The sequence below is a fragment of the Bubalus kerabau genome, chromosome 14 (assembly GCF_029407905.1).
Source record: "Bubalus kerabau isolate K-KA32 ecotype Philippines breed swamp buffalo chromosome 14, PCC_UOA_SB_1v2, whole genome shotgun sequence".
NCBI lineage: Eukaryota > Metazoa > Chordata > Mammalia > Artiodactyla > Bovidae > Bubalus > Bubalus kerabau.
The window spans coordinates 33,064,094-33,084,662 of NC_073637.1; the positions used below are offsets into that span (position 1 = coordinate 33,064,094).

The 20,569-nt window shown below is 38.6% G+C and overlaps 1 protein-coding gene across 2 annotated transcripts in view; it reads left to right on the forward strand.

The window, feature by feature from the left end:
- Positions 1-20,569, forward strand: part of SGK3 (serum/glucocorticoid regulated kinase family member 3) — a 120,582-nt gene that overhangs the window by 20,313 nt on the left and 79,700 nt on the right. Inside the window, exon 1 of one of the 2 annotated variants that reach the window (XM_055546150.1) lies at positions 19,642-19,856. The exons of the other annotated variant lie outside the window; for it this stretch is intronic. The gene's annotated coding sequence lies outside the window, so the exon portion shown is untranslated. Of the gene's footprint in view, positions 1-19,641; positions 19,857-20,569 lie in introns of those variants that run through there. 2 annotated transcript variants of the gene reach the window in all.

Here is a 20,569-nt window from a genome sequence, read left to right on the forward strand (position 1 = left end):
ATTATATTTTTATAATTAAAGAGTGTTAAATTTTGTCAAATGACTTTTCTGCATCCATTGAGATGATTGTGTGGTTTTTGTCCTTTATTCTGTTAATACGGTATATTACATTGATTGGTTTTCAGATGATAAACCAACTTTGAATTCCTGGAATAAATCATATTTGGTTATGCTATATAATCCTTTTCATATGTTCCTGGATTTGGTTTGCTGGCATTTTGTTGAGGATTTTTGCACTTATATTGATCTATAACTTTCTCTTTTTTGTGTGATATCTTCATTTGGGTTTGGTATCAAGATAATACTGGCCTCGTTGATGAGTTCCTTTCTTTTCTTTTCTATGGGTGGTGGGAGATTTTGTGAAGGATTGTTATTAATTCTTCTTCAAATATTTGGTAGAAGTCACCAGTGAAGCCATCTGGACTTGGGCTTTTCTTTGTGGCACTTTTTATTTTAAATTACTAGTTCAGTTTCCTTACTTGTTATGTATATATTCAGATAAGTACTATTTCTTCTTGATTTAGCTTCATAGCTTTTTTCTTCCAATGAATATGTTCATCTGGTTATCTACCAGATAATTTGTTGTATACAACTGTTAATAATATTCTTTTAAAATTCTTATTTCTGTGAAGTTGGAAGTAATGTTCCATATTTCATTCCTTATTTCAGTTCAGTTCAGATGCTCAGTAGTGTCTGATTCTTTGTGACCGCATGAACTGCAGCACGCCAGGCCTCCCTGTCCATCGCCAACTCCTGGAGTTTACTCAAACTCATGTCCATTGAGTCAGTGATGCCATCCAGCCACCTCATCCTCTGTTATCCCCTTCTCCTCCTGCCTTCAATCTTTCCCAGCATCAGGATCTTTTCCAATGAGTTAATTCTTCACATCAGGTGGCCAAAGTATTGGAGTAGTCTTCTTTCTTTTATTCTTGATCAGTCTAGGTAAAGTTTTTCCAATTTTGTTAAAATTATTTTGAAGAACTAACTTTTCATTCCATTGATTTTCTCTGTTGTTTTTCTATTTTGTATTTCATTGATTTCTGCTCTAGTCATTATTACTTTCTTCCTTCTGGGTGGTGGGGAACAGCAGTTCAGGAGAAAGCATAGATCAAAGAGCAGACAACAACTACAGAAGAATCAAACAAGAATGTGACAGTGGAAAATGTATAGGAGTAGAAGAAGGAAGAGGAGGAAGTAGTACTGAAGTCTTTATCGGTCCTTGGCAGAGAGGCCAGTACCCAGAAATGCACTCCTAGGCTTTCTAAATCTATATATGCCTCTGGGATGGAAATTCCTGAGAGTTAAGTGTATTGTTGGAACACAGCCTCTTCTGTAGTGTAGTTATTGCAGTAATTGAATTACCTCTTTCCATTTAGTTCCTGTAGCACACTCTGTTTTGGCAACACTGAATGTCCAAACAAGTAGATGTGATTCTTTTATTAAAATCTTTTTAGCTGACTTAGGGAATAGATAATAGATATGAAAATGCTTGCCATAGTTAAGGGCACAAAGTAGGCACTTGATAAATGTTGGCTGATATTAACTTGTCCATAACATTCTATAGTATTTAATAGCCTACACTAGGGAATTTGCAGTGCCTAGGTTATAGTGTTTGATCTGCCAGTAATTTATTAAATGATCCTTAGCAAATGACTTTATTTTCCTTGACTTTAAATTACTGAAAGTTCTATCTACCTCTAAAATTTTACAGTTCTATTCATGTAGAAAAAAAGCTTTAACTATAGATTCTTCTTTTAATAGAGGTAGAAGTTGTTATTTTTGTTCTCAACTTTTACAATTTTGACTAGGGTACATTGCATGAATAAGATTCTTTATAGCATTATCTAAAGCCAACCACTGATTTGTTTGAAAACAAAGGGTTTCTTTGCAGTGTCATTTAGCCTGGCCTTGCCATGAATCCAAGAATTATTCTACGCTAATCAGAGAACAGTAATGCAGTTGTATTTAAATTTAGAGTCCCACCGTCATTCACGGAGACGAATGGAGGTGAACAAGTACTTCTAACTTAATTTGCAAAAGTTATAAATGTATTGGTGGAATTCTCTGCAGGAATCATAGTGAAAAGCAGATTGGAAGCTTGGCCGAGATCGTAAGAGGCTGTTGGAAGAACTGTTGTTGCCTTTTGTTGTATTTGTTTTCTGAATCTGTGTGATTTTTTTAATAAAAAAAATTCATAGTCATGTAGATTTTAGAAGCATTCTTAGCATTTTGAAAGGTTGCTATATGGTGTGACAGAGAATGAGACTGTGTGGTTGGTTACCTTAGCTTTTAAAGGAAGCCAATGCCTGACTTTCAAATGCTGTGCAGAATCAAAATCAAATCAAAACTCCCTTGTTTTCCTTTACACTCACTGCATGTGATACTGACACTTGTGTATTCTGGTTCCCACATGGGTGCTAGTTTTTCCCACACCAGCCAAGCCTGAGACACGAGCTGGATGTTCTACAGTTTAACTCAGTGCTGACACTGTCTTCTTGGAGCTTCCACGGGTTAAGGGTTTAGTTCTGTATACCTGCACCCCCACCCTTCAACTGCCAGTTGCAAATCCAGGTTGTTACCTGGGCTCCTGACCAGAGGTTATAAATCATTTCTCCACCACTCCTTTGGGTTCAATTAATTTGCTAAGTGTCTCTCAGTACACAGGAAAACAGCTTACTTACTAGATTACCTCCAGGTGCACCAACTTGGAAGCTCTCCCAACCTCTCCTGGGATTTTTTTGGAGGCTTCATTGAGTAGGCGTAGTTGATTGAATCATTGACCATTGGTGATCAACTCAACCACCAGCCCCTTTCCCCTCCCAGGAGGTAAGGGGAACTAAAATCTCCCAAGTTTCTAATTAATCAGATTGATTGTCTTTGCAACCACTTCCCAGCCTTAAATTACCTAGGGGCTTTCTAAGAGTCACTGCATTAATATAAAGTCAGGTGTGACTGAAAGAGACTTATTATATGAATAACAAAAGATACCTATTTCACCTTTATCTCTCTTATCACTTAGGAAATTTCAAGGGTTTTAGGAGCTCTGTACCAGAAACAGACAGACCGAATGTGCATGTGTGTGTGTGTGTATACATGAAAGTGAAAGTTAATCACTACATTTGAAATTGAAGTGACGTGTTCATCACTCAGTCGTGTCCAACTCTTTATGACCCCATGAACTGTAGCCTGACAGGCTCCTCTGTCCATGGAATTTTCCAGGCAAGAATACTGGAGTGGGTTGCCATTTCCTGCTCCAGGGGATCTTCCCGACCCAGGATTTAATGTGGGTCTCCCGCATTACAGGCACATTCTTTACCATCTGAGCCACCAGGGAAGCCCTGTTTATCCCGCAGTGTAATTAAATAAGAGCTGAAGCCCTTATTTATGTGGCTTATTAAATAAGCCCTTATTTATGGGCTTATGTGAAGCCCATTTAAATATATCAATTTTATATTTATATTTATTTGTATATCTTATAAATATGTAAATGTATATTTATATATCTTAATAGAAATCACAATCTCATAGTACTGTACCTTGCTTAAAAATTATTAACGTTATGAGAACTAAAACAGTTTTTTTCTACCTATATTTAAAAAAATACACTTTAAATATCCATTTGAGCTTTCATGGGAAAACCGGGAGGCAATCATCCAAGTGTAACTGTGGGTTTTTCTTTTTTTAAATTTTAAATTCTTGCTATTAAAGTTCATTTACCATAATTCTATGTACACAGAATTATGTTCAAACTTAAGTTCAGTTTTAAAAGGAGGGAAAAGTGGCAAACAAGTTGCGAAACAGTAACTTAGGTAATGGATGTTGGTAATGAGTCATTACGGTTTGTTGTGTAAGTATGTACAGAAATGAGAGGCTCTATCAGGCATGCATCATGCATGCTAAGTCGATTCAGTTGTGTCCAGGATCTTTGCGATCCTATGGACTATAGCTTTCCAGGCTTCTCTGTCATGGAATTTTCCAGGCAAGAACACTGGAGTGGGTTGCCATGCCCTTTTCCAGGGGATCTTCCTGATGCAGGGATCAAACCCATGTCTCTTTAGTCTCCTGCATTGGCAGGCAGGTTCTTTACCAATAGCTCCATCTGGGAAGCCCCTATCAGGCATACAGCTCTCCTGAAATAACAGATTCCCCAAATCCTTAATGAAAAGGACAGTGTACATGTTCCATGGAAATCACTTCTCATGCACTTTCTAATCATTAAAACATAAAGCCTGGGTCACTTGGAAAAGGTTTTGGGTAAGTGGTTGTGTTGAAAACTAGGTATTTGTAGGGTAATTCTACTCTGCTCTACCCTGGTCACCATTTGTCCTTAAACCTTTCTGGGACTCACCTGATCTAGCCCTGTCTTTGTGGGTAGGATTGACTTTCAGACTCATTTTTCTTGGTTAAAAAAAAGATGCAGGAATAGTAAGCAAGGGGCACTTTCTCATTTCCTCTGAGGTAGTTAGCTACAGACTTAACATTTTCAACTTAGAAAGCAATTTTATTTTATTGTCTGTCATTAAAGTTTACCACTCAGGTTTCAATTTTTATGTTTCTCTTATAATTAAAGCAGAATGAGTCTTTGGACTGTGGTATTTAATAGAACCTTTAATTGAATCTTTAAACTTTAGTGTAATTATATGTAAAAATAGAATGTTTATTTAAAATGGGTATGTTATAAAATGGAATGAGTGTCATTGACAGGCATTGTTGTGTACAGAAGTAGCAGGTTGCCTCTGGTGACTCATCTATTTTCAACTTCTGTGACAGATTATGCTAATAGTGGCTAAGAATGGGGGTCTCTAGACCGTAGTTCAGATAGTGGTTCGTCGGTCACTTAGTGTAGAAACTGACTGAGCCTTTGTAGTTGACTGGTCACCTCACATCTTTAAAAACAGGCTAAAAAATGGAGGAAAAAATTTGCCCTCATTCTATCCTGCATACCAGGAGAGGCTAATCTTCTCAAAGCTCTTTTTAAAAATTGCATGCGTACATTTCTTAACCTACAATAGCTCTTTATGAGTTCAAGTCCAAACTCCTCACCCTGTCCTGCCTATCTAGACTGATTTTGGGCAGCGCTTCTACAGAATCAGTCTGTTCAGTTAGATCAGTTTACTTCATGGGCAGAGGAGGCAGGAAATCTGGATTAGTTGTTCTCCTTTGGAGCAGATTTTGACTAGATTTCAAATCTAGGCTTTAGAATCAGTGTATAGAGTTTAAAGGTGTGTGTTGGTAAACTAAACAGAATCTTTGTATTCACTAAATATTTATTGAATCCTGGACTGTGAATTCAAGTGGGCCTTAAGAAGCATTACTACAAACAAAGCTAGTAGAGGTGATGGAATTCCAGCTGAGCTATTTCAAATCCAAAAAGATGATGCTATTAAAGTGCTGCACTCAATATGCCAGCTAATTTGGAAAACTTAGAAATGGACACAGGACTGGAAAAGGTCAGTTTTCATTCCAATCACAAAGAAAGGCGATGCCAAAGAATGTTCAAACTATCATACAGTTGTACTTATTTCACATGCTGGTAAGGTAATGCTCAAAATCCTTCAAGCTAGGCTTCAACAGTAGTGAACCAAGAACTTCTAGATGTACAAAATGGATTTGGAAAAGGCAGAGGAACCAGAGATCAAATTGCAGACATCCACTGGATCATAGAAAAAGCAAAGGAATTACAGAGAAATATCTACTTCTGTTTTGTTGACTATGCTAAAGTCTTTGTGTGGATCACAACAAACAGTGGAAAATTCTTAAAGACATGGGACTACCAGACCACCTTACCTGCCTTCTGTGAAACCTGTATGCAGGTCAGGAAGCAACAGTTAGAACCAGACATGGAACAATGGACTGGATCAAAATTGGGAAAGGAGTACGTCAAGGCTGTATATTGTCGCCTTGCTTATTTAACTTATATGCAAGTACATCATGTGAAATGCTGGGCTGGATGAGTCCCAAGGTGGAATCAAGATTGCAGGAAGAAATATCAGTGACCTTAGATAGGCAGATGATACCACTCTGTACCCTCAAGATGGCAGAGTGGAAGGACTTGTGCTCATCTTCTCTTGCAAGAACTCCAAAATCACAACTAGCTGCTGAACAACCATCGACTGGAGACTGTTTGATCCCACCAAAAAAGATACCCCACGTCCGAGGGCAAAGGAGAAGCCCCAACAAGATGGTTCAGTTCATCACTCTGGACTGTTCACTACCTCATGGACTGCAGCACCCCAGACTTCCCTGTCCATCACCAACTCCTGGAGTTTGCTCAAGCTCATGTCCATTGAGTTGGTGATGCCATCCAACCATCTCATCCTCTGTTATCCCCTTCTCCTCCTGCCTTAAATCTTTCCCAGAATTAGGGTCTTTTCTAATGAGTCCGTTTTTCAAATTGGGTGGCCAAAGTATTGGAGCTTCAGCTTCAGCATCAGTCCTTCCAGTGCATATTCAGGACTGATTTCCTTTAGGATGGACTGGTTGGATCTCCTTGCTGTCCAAGGGACTCTCAAGAGTATTCTCCAACACCACAATTCAAAAGCATCAATTTATGCTGGATCTTAGTTCCCTGACTAGGGATCAAGCCTTTGCCCTTTATAGTGGCAGCTTGGAGCCTCAACCACTGAACTACCAGGGAAGGTCCCTCATTATTTTCTTAAAAAAAAAAAAAAGAATTTTATTTTTCTTTCATGCATATAATATTTTCTGTCTCTGTGAAGTTGTTGTTTTTTTTTGTAAATAAAAACCTTTGTCTATTCCTAGTATTCTGTTTCCTATTTTTAATGTATTCTAGTTTGTTTGTTTTTTTTTTAGTTTTGGTCCTTTGTGTTAGAGATTTCCTTTAAGTGCTTGATAATTATTTAAGAGTAAGACATTACTTTTTCAACAAAGGTCTATCTAGTCAAGGCTATGGTTTTTCCAGTAGTCATGTATGGATGTGAGAGTTGGACTATAAAGAAAGCTGAGCACCGAAGAATTGATGCTTTTGAACTGTGGTATTAGAGAAGACTCTCAAGAGTCCTTGGACTGAAAGGAGATCCAACCAGTCCATCCTAAAGGAGATCAGTCCTGGGTGTTCATTGGAAGGACTGATGTTGAAGCTGAAACTCCAATACTTTGGCCACCTGATGCGAAGAGCTGATTCATTTGAAAAGACCCTGATACTGGGAAAGATTGAGGGCAGGAGGAGAAGGGGACGGCAGAGGATGAGATGGTTGGATGGCATCACTGATTCAATGGACATGGGTTTGGGTAGACTCTGGGAATTGGTGATGGACAGGGAGGCCTGGTGTGCTGCGGTTTATGGGGTCGCAAAGAGTCGGACATGACTGAGAGACTGAACTGAACTGAACTGAACTGAATTGAATACACTAAAATAGGGGCTTCTATGGTGGCTCAGACAGTAAAGAATCTGCCTGTCAATTCAGGAGACCTGGGTTTGATCCCTGGGTCAGGAATACATCCCGGAGAAGGAAATACCAACTCACTCCAGTATTCTTGCCTGGAGAATCCCATGGATGGAGGAGCCTGGCAGGCTACAGTTCCTGGGGTCACAAAGAGTCAGTTACGACTGAGCAACTAACACTTTCAAGACACTAATAGAATGTATTAAAAATGGAATAAAAGTTCTGTGATCTGGATGGAACTTGTTAAAGATGGAGACCGTCACCGATTTCATCAGCAGCCTCTCTTTTCTCAGGACCATACAGTTTTCCCAGGTAAGAAGCCTCTCATCTCCTTCCTGTTGTTGCCCTAAAGCCTGAGCCTCTTCTCAGGTTCTGCGGGCTATGTCAGTGGGCTCCTGCCTGGCACCCCTCTCAGGCCCTCTCAGGTTTCCCCTTCTGCCACTCTTACCTCCTTCCTACTCCTCCATAGGCTTTCTGTCTTCAAGTAGGATGTGTTGTGTCTTCCCTATTTTGAGGTGATTTCTGAGAAGACGAGGTGAAACATCTTTACACCAACATTTTAAAACCAGAAATTCCTACTTGAACTTTTCAATTCACAAGTCTCTCCATATACATCATTTAGAAAATGGAGGGAATGTGCTGTTGTTTCTCCCACATGGGGATGTTGAGACCTAATCAATGTTAGTGCTTTTATGAAGATGAAATCTTTTCAAAAGTATTAACTGGCATGCTGTTTCCAGAGAGCATAGAAGGAATGCTATATATATTTTTAGATTACCTTATGTGGTTTACTATTTCAAAAAAAAAAAAGAAAATTTAAATTTTGGTAGGCCAGTCTTTGTTGGTCTCTCATGGTCAATTCAGATATCCAGTGTATGACATCAGGAGATGATTCGTAATACGAAGCATGCTGAATCTTTGTGAAAGTTGTTAGTTCTCATGATTTTAAAGTGTGAAGTTCACTTTTAAAATAGACTGTTTTATTCCCTAACCTCATTTTAATGTTTTTATTCTTTTTGAGCATATGACCATAGTTTTTCCTCTCAGTAAATTCAGTAAGATTTCTTACAGAATAATGCTTACAAATAAAAGACTGTTTTTAAGTAATTTAAGCAGCCATACAGTTTTTTAATTAAAGGGCACAGAATGCCTGTTTTTGAAAGTCCAGGTCTTGACTAGTAAGAGAATGGGGGTGGGGGGTGGGAGACTCAGATCCAGTACGGTGCCATGCTATGGAATAATGGTCTTAAGTTCTTTGACATGTGTGCTCTTTTAGGATAAAGCTAAAAAGCCTCTTGTCTTTCAAACTTTTAGCCACTTAGCAGTTCAGTTTTTTAAAAAGCTGTTATCAAAAATTAATGCAGTATGTTTTCAGTTCAGTTCAGTCGCTCAGTCGTGTCCGACTCTTTGTGACCCCATGAATCGCAGCACGCCAGGCCTCCCTGTCCATCATCAACTCCCAGAGTTCACTCAAACCCATGTCCATTGAGTCAGTGATGCCATCCAGCCATCTCATCTTCTGTCGTCCCCTTCTCCTCCTGCCCCCAATCCCTCCCAGCATCAGAGTCTTTTCCAGTGAGTCAACTCTTTGCATCAGGTGGCCAAAGTACTGGAGTTTAAGCTTCAGCATCAGTCCTTCCAATGAACACCCAGGACTGATCTCCTTTAGGATGGACTGGTTGGATCCCCTTGCAGTCCAAGGGACTCGCAAGAGTCTTCTCCAACACCACAGTTCAGAAGCATCAATTCTTCGGCACTCAGCCTTCTTCACAGTCCAACTCTCACATCCATACATGACCACAGGAAAAACCATAGCCTTGACTAGACGGACCTTTGTTGGCAAAGTAATGTCTCTGCTTTTGAATATGCTATGTAGGTTGGTCATAACTTTCCTTCCAAGGAGTAAGCATGTTTTAATTTCATGGCTGCAGTCACCATCTGCAGTGATTTTGGATCCCAGAAAAATAAAGTCTGACACTGTTTCCACTGTTTCCCCATCTATTTGCCATGAAGTGATGGGACTGGATGCCATGATCTTAGTTTTCTGAATGTTGAGCTTTAAGCCAACTTTTTCACTCTCCTCTTTCACTTTCATCAAGAGGCTCTTTAGTTCCTCTTCACTTTCTGCCATAAGGGTGGTGTCATCTGCATATCTGAGGTTACTGATATTTCTCCCGGCAGTCTTGATTCCAGCTTGTGCTTCTTCCAGCCCAGCGTTTCTCATGATGTACTCTGCATATAAGTTAAATAAGCAGGGTGACAATATACAGCCTTGACGTACTCCTTTTCCTATTTGGAACCAGTCTGTTGTTTCATGTCCAGTTCTGTTGCTTCCTGACCTGCATATAGGTTTCTCAAGAGGCAGGTCAGGAGGTCTGGTATTCCCATCTCTTTCAGCATTTTCCACAGTTTATGCGGTGTGTTTTGCTGTAGCCCGCCTGGCTCCTCTGTCTATATTGTGTTGTAATGCGGTGTGTTTTACAGCATAATATAGACAGAGGAGCCAGGTGGGCTATAGTCCATGGGGCTGCAAAACAGTCAGACATGACTTAGCAACCAAACAACAACAAAAAATGGTAGATAGAACACAAGCATAAGTGTTGAACTTGAGCCCCAGCACTGCCAATTGCTATGTGAATCTGAACAAGTCAGTATTTCATTTCCTGGATCTGTAAAATGGAGTTCATAAGGTTTCCTCATAGGGATTCCATGAGAGAATGCATGTGAAGTCCTTAGTACAATGGTAGCTGGTTCTGTTGAGGTATGTGAAGAATCTGGCAAGCACCCTTTCCTCCTACTGTCCTCCTACTTACTCAGGATGTTCTGCAGATTCAAAACTACCACTAGGAAGTTATATAATATAGATCCTTTCTTCTACTAATTCATAGAAGATTTAATTTGGAGATAGTTTTGGTAAATTAAAAAAACCCACTGCCACTAAAGTAATATTTATGCTCAGAGCTTTCTAAAGAGTCAATCCTGTCTGTGCTGAATTAGCAACCTATAAAAACAATAGTGAGTTGCTGGAGGAACTCCAAATTTTGGGAATAATTTATTTCTGAGGCTACTCAGGATTTGGGGGATTACCAAGGAGAATTTATCAATATGTCAAGCCTCGATAGATTCTTCCTTTTTCTGTTAATGTACTGTAAGTATGCTGGGCTCATCCTGCCTGTGGGGCATGCTTTGTTCAGACTGTTGTTGGAATCGCCAGCATCGCTATCCCTCTGGGCCTGACGTAATGCCTACTCAGGCTTGCAACCCATAGGACCAGTCCAGCCCTGCCCTGACTTGCGTTTTCCTGTAACACCACTGATTTTAAGATCAATAAACTCTCTACTCTGACAAGTAAAAGAAGCACAGTCATCAATTTTAATTGTGAAAACTGCCTACATACTATGGTCATTAATTTGTCTGGGTTACTTTTACAGAGATGATAGACTCATCAATTTGAAACCTGTCATGTCAGAGTTGGCCATTAGGGATTTCTGACTTTGCTATTAATTATTTCCAGTGAAACTCTCAGTAGATATCCCTATTGTATGAATGCTTATATGAGAGAATGTGAAGAAAATATGAAGTAAGGGATGGATCTGTTTTGTATTGTTCAGAAAGTTATTCTGAATAATACACTTTATGAAATTAGTTACCTTTGGTCACCATATAACTGAATGGGTAAACTTTTATTTGTTTCATCTGATAGAAGAGTTACTACTTCGGTTGTTTCTTTTTTTTGGAAGACTTATTCTAAATTTTGAAGGTAGATAATACACAACTTTATAGACCATTTCTTATACTATCAGTCTCCTTGTATGCTTTTTTATTTAAAAAATAAAAGATTTAATATTCCAGGGATATAGTGGACTTAGATTTGAATTATTTAAAATATTTTTGTAAATTGTTCATTCCTTTAACATACTTTTAAACATATTAAGAAGAAATCTGTAGCATGTATACATAGTATAGAGAATAACAACAAAACAAATATTCATGTATCTATCACCCAGTTCAAGAAACAGAATATTAGCCATCCATTAGTTTCCCCATTGGAGAAGGCAATGGTACCCCACTCCAGTACTCCTGCCTGGAAAATCCCATGGATGGAGGAGCCTGGAAGGTTGCAGTCCATGAGGTCGCTGAGGGTCGGACACGACTGAGCGACTTCACTTTCACTTCTCACTTTCATGCATTGGAGAAGGAAATGGCAACCCACTCCAGTGTTCTTGCCTGGAGAATCCCAGGGACGGGGGAGCCTGGTGGGCTGCCGTCTATGGGGTCGCACAGAGTCGGACACGACTGAAGTGACTTAGCAGTAGCAGTAGCAGTTTCCCCATTGCCCTTCCCCAATTCAGTTTACCTCCCTCTGTCCCTCGAGTAACCATGACAAAACTTTGTATTTGTATTGTCCCTTGACTTTTTGTAAAACTAATTCTTGTTTATCCCTAAACAATAAATTGTTGAACTTTTTCATTTTTGAAACTTTAACAAATGGAATAATTTCTCCTGATACTTACTTTTGGGGAGGAGCCAAGATGGCGGAGGAGTAGGACGGGGAGAACACTTTCTCCCCCACAAATTCATCAAAAGAGCATTTAAACGTCGAGTAAATTCCACAAAACAACTTCTGAATGCCAGCAGAGGACATCAGGCACCCAGAAAAGCAACCCAACTCTTCGAAAGGAGGAGCTCATCAAACGCCTCCATACCGACACTGAAACCAAGCACCACACAAGGGCCAACAAGTTCCAGGGCAAGACATACCAAGCAAATTCTCCAGCAACAAAGGAACACAGCCCTGAGTTTCAAGATACAGGCTGCCCAAAGTCACCCCAAAACCATAGACATCTCATAACACATTACTGGACATTTCATTACACTCCAGAGAGAAGAAATACAGCTCCATCCACCAGAACATCGACACAAGCTTCCCTAACCAGGAAACCGTGACAAGCCACCTGTACAAACCCACACACAGTGAGGAAACGCCACAATAAAGAGAACTCCACAAACTGCCAGAATACAGAAAGGACACCCCAAACTCAGCAATTTAAACAAGATGAAGAGACAGAGGAATAGCCAGCAGATAAAGGAACAGGATAAATGCCCACCAAACCAAACAAAAGAGGAAGAGATAGGGAATCTACCTGATAAAGAATTCCGAATAATGATAGTGAAATTGATCCAAAATCTTGAAATTAAAATGGAATCACCGATAAATAGCCTGGAGGCAAGGATTGAGAAGATGCAAGAAAGGTTTAACAAGGACTTAGAAGAAATAAAAAAGAGTCAATATATAATGAATAATGCAATAAATGAAATTAAAAACACTCTGGAGGCAACAAATAGTAGAATAACAGAGGCAGAAGATAGGATTAGTGAATTAGAAGATAGAATGGTAGAAATAAATGAATCAGAGAGGATAAAAGAAAAACGAATTAAAAGAAATGAGGACAATCTCAGAGACCTCCAGGACAATATTAAACGCTACAACATTCGAATCATAGGGGTCCCAGAAGAAGAAGACAAAAAGAAAGACCATGAGAAAATACTTGAGGAGATAATAGTTGAAAACTTCCCTAAAATGGGGAAGGAAATAATCACCCAAGTCCAAGAAACCCAGAGAGTCCCAAACAGGATAAACCCAACGCAAAACACCCCAAGACACATAGTAATCAAATTAACAAAGATCAAACACAAAGAACAAATATTAAAAGCAGCAAGGGAAAAACAACAAATAACACACAAGGGAATACCCATAAGGATAACAGCTGATCTTTCAATAGAAACTCTTCAAGCCAGGAGGGAATGGCAAGACATACTTAAAATGATGAAAGAAAATAACCTACAGCCCAGATTATTGTACCCAGCAAGGATCTCATTCAAGTATGAAGGAGAAATCAAAAGCTTTTCAGACAAGCAAAAGCTGAGAGAATTCTGCACCACCAAACCAGCTCTCCAACAAATACTAAAGGATATTCTCTAGACAGGAAACACAAAAACGGTGTATAAATTTGAACCCAAAACAATAAAGTAAATGGCAACGGGATCATACTTATCAGTAATTACCTTAAACGTAAATGGGTTGAATGCCCCAACCAAAAGACAAAGACTGGCTGAATGGATACAAAAACAACTCCCCTACATATGTTGTCTACAAGAGACCCACCTCAAAACAGGGGACACATACAGACTGAAAGTGAAGGGGTGGAAAAAGATTTTCCATGCAAATAGGGACCAAAAGAAAGCAGGAGTAGCAATACTCATATCAGATAAAATAGACTTTAAAACAAAGACTGTGAAAAGAGACAAAGATGGTCACTACATAATGATCAAAGGATCAATCCAAGAAGAAGATATAACAATTATAAATATATATGCATCCAACACGGGAGCACCGCAGTATGTAAGACAAATGCTAACAAGTATGAAAGGAGAAATTAACAATAACACAATAATAGTGGGAGACTTTAATACCCCACTCACACCTATGGATAGATCAACTAAACAGAAAATTAACAAGGAAACACAAACTTTAAACGATACAATAGACCAGTTAGACCTAATTGATATCTATAGGACATTTCATCCCAAAACAATGAATTGCACCTTTTTCTCAAGCGCACATGGAACCTTCTCCAGGATAGATCACATCCTGGGCCATAAAGCTAGCCTTGGTAAATTCAAAAACATAGAAATCATTCCAAGCATCTTTTCTGACCACAATGCAGTAAGATTAGATCTCAATTACAAGAGAAAAACTATTAAAAATTCCAACATATGGAGGCTGAACAACACGCTGCTGAATAACCAACAAATCACAGAAGAAATCAAAAAGGAAATCAAAATTTGCATAGAAACGAATGAAAATGAAAACACAACAACCCAAAACCTGTGGGACACTGTAAAAGCAGTCCTAAGGGGAAAGTTCATAGCAATACAGGCACACCTCAAGAAACAAGAAAAAAGTCAAATAAATAACCTAACTCTACACCTAAAGCAACTAGAAAAGGAAGCAATGAAGAACCCCAGGGTTAGTAGAAGGAAAGAAATCTTAAAACTTAGAGCAGAAATAAATGCAAAAGAAACAAAAGAGATCATAGCAAAAATCAACAAAACCAAAAGCCGGTTCTTTGAAAGGATAAATAAAATTGACAAACCATTAGCCAGACTCATCAAGAAACAAAGGGAGAAAAATCAAATCAATAAAATTAGAAATGAAAATGGAGAGATCACAACAGACAACACAGAAATACAAAGGATCATAAGAGAGTACTATCAACAATTATATGCCAATAAAATGGACAACGTGGAAGAAATGGACAAATTCTTAGAAAAGTACAACTTTCCAAAACTTGATCAGGAAGAAATAGAAAATCTTAACAGACCCATCACAAGCACGGAAATTGAAACTGTAATCAAAAATCTTCCAGCAAACAAAAGCCCAGGTCCAGATGGTTTCACAGCTGAATTCTACCAAAAATTTAGAGAAGAGCTAACACCTATCCCTCTCAAACTCTTCCAGAAAATTGCAGAGGATGGTAAACTTCCAAACTCATTCTATGAGGCCACCATCACCCTAATACCAAAACCTGACAAAGATCCCACAAAAAAAGAAAACTACAGGCCAATATCACTGATGAACATAGATGCAAAAATCCTTAACAAAATTCTAGCAATCAGAATCCAACAACACATTAAAAAGATCATACACCATGACCAAGTGGGCTTTATCCCAGGGAGGCAAGGATTCTTCAATATCCGCAAATCAATCAATGTAATACACCACATTAACAAATTGAAAAATAAAAACCATATGATTATCTCAATAGATGCAGAGAAAGCCTTTGACAAAATTCAACATCCATTTATGATCAAAACTCTCCAGAAAGCAGGAATAGAAGGAACATACCTCAACATAATAAAAGCTATATATGACAAACCCACAGCAAACATTATCCTCAATGGTGAAAAATTGAAAGCATTTCCTCTAAAGTCAGGAACAAGACAAGGGTGCCCACTTTCACCATTACTATTCAACATAGTTTTGGAAGTTTTGGCCACAGCAATCAGAGCAGAAAAAGAAATAAAAGGAATCCAAATTGGAAAAGAAGAAGTAAAGCTCTCACTGTTTGCAGATGACATGATCCTCTACATAGAAAACCCTAAAGACGCCACCAGAAAATTACTAGAACTAATCAATGACTATAGTAAAGTTGCAGGATATAAAATCAACACCCAGAAATCCCTTGCATTCCTATACACTAATAATGAGAAAACAGAAAGAGAAATTAAGGAAACAATTCCATTCACCATTGCAATGGAAAGAATAAAATACTTAGGAATATATCTACCTAAAGAAACTAAAGACCTATATATAGAAAACTATAAAACACTGGTGAAAGAAATCAAAGAGGACACTAACAGATGGAGAAATATACCATGTTCATGGATTGGAAGAATCAATGTAGTGAAAATGAGTATACTACCCAAAGCAATCTATAGATTCAATGCAATCCCTATCAAGCTACCAACAGCATTCTTCACAGAGCTAGAACAAATAATTTCACAATTTGTATGGAAATACAAAAAACCTCGAATAGCCAAAGCGATCTTGAGAAAGAAGAATGGAACTAGAGGAATCAACCTACCTGACTTCAGGCTCTACTACAAAGCCACAGTTATCAAGACAGTATGGTACTGGCACAAAGACAGAAATATAGATCAAGGGAACAAAATAGAAAGCCCAGAGATAAATCCACGCACATATGGACACCTTATCTTTGACAAAGGAGGCAAAAATATACAATGGATTAAAGACAATCTCTTTAACAAGTGGTGCTGGGAAATCTGGTCAACCACTTGTAAAAGAATGAAACTAGAACACTTTCTAACACCATACACAAAAATAAACTCAAAATGGATTAAAGATCTAAACGTAAGACCAGAAACTATAAAACTCCTAGAGGAGAACATAGGCAAAACACTCTCCGACATACATCACAGCAGGATCCTCTATGACCCACCTCCCAGAATATTGGAAATAAAAGCAAAAATAAACAAATGGGACCTAATTAACCTTAAAAGCTTCTGCACATCAAAGGAAACTATTAGCAAGGTGAAAAGACAGCCTTCAGAATGGGAGAAGATAATAGCAAATGAAGCAACTGACAAACAACTAATCTCGAGAATATACAAGCAACTCCTACAGCTCAACTCCAGAAAAATAAATGACCCAATCAAAAAATGGGCCAAAGAACTAAATAGACATTTCTCCAAAGAAGACATACAGATGGCTAACAAACACATGAAAAGATGCTCAACATCACTCATTATCAGAGAAATGCAAATCAAAACCACTATGCGGTACCATTTCACACCAGTCAGAATGGCTGCGATCCAAAAGTCTACAAGCAATAAATGCTGGAGAGGGTGTGGAGAAAAGGGAACCCTCTTGCACTGTTGGTGGGAATGCAAACTAGTACAGCCACTATGGAGAACAGTGTGGAGATTCCTTAAAAAACTGGAAATAGAACTGCCTTATGATCCAGCAATCCCACTGCTGGGCATACACACTGAGGAAACCAGAAGGGAAAGAGACACGTGTACCCCAATGTTCATCGCAGCACTGTTTATAATAGCCAGGACATGGAAGCAACCTAGATGTCCATCAGCAGATGAATGGATAAGAAAGCTGTGGTACATATACACAATGGAGTATTACTCAGCCATTCAAAAGAATACATTTGAATCAGTTCCAATGAGGTGGATGAAACTGGAGCCTATTATACAGAGTGAAGTAAGCCAGAAAGAAAAACACCAATACAGTATACTAACGCATATATATGGAATTTAGAAAGATGGTAACAATAACCCTGTGTATGAGACAGCAAAAGAGACACTGATGTATAGAACAGTCTTATGGACTCTGTGAGAGGGGGACAGGGTGGGAAGATTTGGGAGAATGGCATTGAAACATGTAAAATATCATGTATGAAACGAGTCGCCAGTCCAGGTTCGATGCACGATACTGGATGCTTGGAGCTGGTACACTGGGACGACCCAGAGGGATGGAATGGGGAGGGAGGAGGGAGGAGAGTTCAGGATGGGGAACACATGTATACCTGTGGCGGATTCATTTTGATATTTGGCAAAACTAATACAATTATGTAAAGTTTAAAAAAAAAAATTTCTCCTGATACTTACTTTTAATATAATCAAAGTAACACTGGTGACATTCACCCATGTTGATGTATACAGATATTCATTAATTTTCAATTCTGTATAATATTCCACAATTCAGTTACCTGTTCTTCCCTTGATGGACTTTTGAGTCATGGCTAGATTTTGGCTAGTACAAACATTAACTTTTTAAAGAATTTGTTTGATATGGATTTTTTTTAAAAACAACTTTATTGAATTTGTTACAATATTGCTTCTGGTTGATGTTTTGGTTTTATTTATTTTTTTGGCTGTAGGATCTTTGCTTCCCGAGCAGGGATCAAATTTGCCCTCCCTGCATTGGAAGGCAAAGTCTTAACCCCTGGACCGCCAGGGAAGTCCTAAACATTGACTTCTTATACGTGTCCCATGAGCCAAAGCTGAATTGCTAGGCAAATTACTTAATCTTTGAATTTCATGAAAAATGCATTTGCTTTTCTTTGAACTTGAGGATTTGAGATTGAGATCATGTATTTCAAATCAAATAAATTTGTATAATTTATTTCAAAATTATACAAATTGATAATTTTATATCAATTTTAGCAGTTTTTCTAGGAAAATTGTTTGCTTTTGAAATTAGAGATAATTGATTTATTCAAAAAGATCAAGAAGTGAGAAATTCCTGATTATTTAGATATGTTTATATTATACATGTATGGACTTCCATCCAACATGGCGCTAGTGGTAAAGAACTGCCTGCCAATGCGGGAGATGTAACAGACATGGGTTCAGTCCCTGAGTCGGGAGAATCCCCTTGAAGGAGGGTATGGCAACCTATTCCAGTGTTCTGGCCTGGAGAATTCAATGGACAGAGGAGCCTGAAGTGACTTAGCACATACATAGTTGTAGAGATATAGATATATAAATAAAATAAGATAGAATCAATTTCAGAAATCAGAATGTAATAATAATAATGGCTAACTTGAATATATACAAAACAGAATGACTGTCCTGGTGTGTGCCACATGAATAACTGAATATCTGCCACTGCCTGGAAGTAGTTTTTGGTGTGTGTGTGTGTAAATGTCTGAATATGGAAAGTGAAAAAATTGCCTTCAGACTTCTTGATTTGGGGATAAAAGAGGAATTTTCTGTTTATTCAGCCTGTTTTGATTGCCAGTGCATCTTCTACTGTCTGGAAGTAAGATGGGCTATATAAGAGGCTGAATTAATTTTTCACTGTGATGCTGAAAATGATACAAATTCAGGAAAAGATGAGTCAATAATAGCTATCATAATTGTCAACTTCACCATTAGTGTTTATCGCCAGTGCTTTCCTCTGTATATATTTGAGAATGTTTTACAAGTGAAATTTTATGCTTTTCTGATATAATGCCCTCTCTTCTGAAAAGTCCTTGTTTTACAACAATATAAAATTCACTTTCTTTCTAGATTTCTTTCCTTCCTCCCTGCCTCCTTACTTAAGACATAATGTTTGCCCTTGCTGGGGCTAGCCACCTGTTTATGTAAGTAGCAGAGATGCAGTAAGAAGCAAGATCCAATCCTGCCCGCACAGAAGTAGGTAGAGCTCATTGGAAGAGAAGAATAGCAGGCAGTTCACAGGCATCTTTTTCTTTTTTGATAAGAGTTTGTTCGTATTTAGTCTTAAGAAAGGATGAGGAAAAGCCTCCACTATTAAGATATTTTTAAAAACTTGTTCTTTAATTAAAAATAAATATTCAATGAATTTACTTGTTTACTCTTTTTTTAAGGTCATTTTTATACCTATATTTTCAGAGCCTGAAAGAAAAAGAAAAATCATTATGTGTTTCCTAAAATACCATCCTGTATTCTTGTTTGGATTGCATGAAAAAGGAGAACTGCTTTTCTTATTACTTCAATAATTTTTTTTTTAATTCCATGAGTCATGATTTCTGGAAACTTATTATTTAGAAGACATTTAGTGGTCGTTGATCATTTTTTGTGTGTGTGTGATTATTTTTATGAAATCATAAGTATTATATGCCATGTGGAACTATGTGAAAAACACATAGGATGGTTTCCTGAATCCATGTTGTATTCAAACACTTAACACAAAAACGGGCTGTGCTTGGGGAGGAGAGAGCAGAACAATTCAGGCAGAGAAAGTGTGTAGCATGCAGTCTATAGAGAAACACAACTAGCTTTTTCCAGAAAGAGAGGAGGATGTTGCTGGAAGGCTGGGGGAAGAAAGCCCCGGTGCTCCCATGGGGATGCTGAGGAAGATAAAGTCTGGTGGCCACTCTGTTTTAGGTAAGACTGGGGGCAGTGCCATCTAATCATCTCATTCTCTGTCTACTGCTTCTCCTCCTGCCCTCAATCTTTCACAGCATTGGAGTCTTTTCCAATGAGTAAGCTGCTTGCGTCAGGCGGCCATAGTAGTGGAGCTTCGGCTTCAGCATCAGTCCTTCCAATGAATATTCAGGGTTGATTTCCTCTAGGATTGACTGGTCTGATAGGTAGTGGATACTGGTTGAATGTAACAGCATCCACTTAGGTAGGGCCCTAAGTCCTAACCTAAGTCCAGGTTCAAGGGCAGCTTCTCTAAGGAAGTCTGATTCAGATTCCCAAAGGGTTAGTGGGAGGAGTTAGCCAAGTTTTGTGCACTGAATTGTGCCCTCCTCTTTGCAATTCGTATGCTGAAGACCTAACTCCCAGTACCTCATGATGTAACTTTATTTGAAGAGAGGCTATTTAAAGACGTAATTAAGGCTACATGAGACCATTAGGGTGGGCCTTAAGCCACTATGGCTGGTGTCTCTAAAAGAAGAAATCAGGACACAGACACCCAGGAGGAGGACCACGTGGAGACACAGGGAGAAGACATCTGTCTACAAGCCAAGGAGAGTGGCCTTGGAAGCCACTAACCCTGCAGACACCTTGATTTTGCACATCAAGCCTGCAGAATTGTGAGAAAATAAATTCCTGTTGTTTAAGCCACCCCATCTGTGGCGCTTTGTTATTGC